Genomic DNA, 1648 nt, shown 5'->3' with positions numbered 1-1648 from the left:
TTTCTGGATGCGTAAGGTGCATGGATGACACAACGTATCGCCAGCTAGATAGAGATCCCGGGTCTTCGAAAACCGTGTTCATGGGACATCGAAGGTGGCTTCGCGACGATGACCCGTGGAGGAAACGCAAGGATCTGTTCGATGGTGAAACCGAACCCCGAAAACGCCCGTGTACGAGGAGCGGCGAGGAAATAGATAAGCTGTTGAAAAATTGGAAAGACTGCCCACTGCCGGGAAAGAAGCAAAAGGCGCCAGAGCCGGGAAAGAAGCGAAAGGCGCCAGAGCCGCTGCTGAAGGTATGGAAAACGAGGTCTGTTTTCTGGGACTTGCCGTACTGGAAGATCCACCGTGTGCCTCACAGCCTTGATGTCATGCATATCACGAAGAACGTGTGCGAGAGTCTGCTTGGTACCCTGCTCAACATGCCAGAGAGGACCAAAGATGGGCCGAAAGCAAGGGCAGACTTGAAATCAATGGGCATCAGGCAGGAGCTTCACGCTATATATGATGATGATGATGATGATGATGATGAGGCGAAGCAGGACACAGAAAGTCGTCGCAAAGGCAAAAAGGCCAAGAAGACCGGAAATGACTACCCTCCTGCGTGCTTCACTCTAAGTCAGGAGGAGATCGAGCAGTTTTTCACCTGCCTCCTAGGAGTAAAACTTCCTTACGGTTACGCGGGGAAGATAAGCAGATACCTAGACCCAGCGAAGCAGAAGTTCAGCGGGATGAAGTCTCACGACTGTCACGTGCTGATGACGCAGATACTTCCAGTTGCAATCCGTGGAATCATGGACGCGCATGTCTGTGAAACGCTATTTGGCCTATGCAACTTCTTCGACGTCATCTCTTGGAAGTTGATTGGCGTGAGGCAACTCAGAAGGCTACAGGAAGAGATCGTGGTGATACTATGCGAGCTTGAGATGTACTTCCCGCCCGCATTCTTCGACATTATGGTGCATCTGCTAGTCCATATAGTGGAGGATATCATCCAACTCGGGCCGACGTTCCTGCACAGCATGATGCCGTTCGAAAGGATGAATGGTGTCATCAAAGGATACGTTCGCAACATGTCACGTCCAGAAGGAAGCATAGCCAGGGGCTTTCTGACCGAAGAGTGCATCTCCTACTGCACGAATTATCTAGGCATCAAGAACCCCATTGGTCTGCCCGTCAACAGGCACCTCAGCAGGCTCGCTGGATGCGGTCACCGTGAGGGTCGCCGCGAAATGCATGTCGACTTCGAGGGTCGACTCGCCGACTTTGAAAGAGCAAACCTAGTCGCGCTACAACACATAGACGTGGTCGATCCTTGGGTGGTAGAGCACAAAACCTTTATTAAGAAGACGTACAATGACCGAGGCCAACAGAGGACGGACGGAGATATACTCAAAGAGCACAACTCATGTTTCACGCGTTGGTTCAAGCAGAAGCTTCTGTCGTACCCTTTACATGAGGATTCTTCCGCGGAAGAACAACTCATATTCGCCTTGTCACAGGGCGCCGAGCACAACCTGATGACCTATGAGGCGTACGATATCAACGGCTACACATTCTACACCGAGGCCAAGGACATGAAGAGCGATGGTTATCAGAACTCCGGGGTAACGATGGAATCCTACACCGGTAACGACAAGGACAGATA

Source organism: Triticum dicoccoides, chromosome 1B (genome assembly GCF_002162155.2).
Source record: "Triticum dicoccoides isolate Atlit2015 ecotype Zavitan chromosome 1B, WEW_v2.0, whole genome shotgun sequence".
NCBI classification, from domain to species: Eukaryota; Viridiplantae; Streptophyta; class Magnoliopsida; order Poales; family Poaceae; genus Triticum; species Triticum dicoccoides.
Note: the sequence above shows the minus strand (reverse complement) of the source record.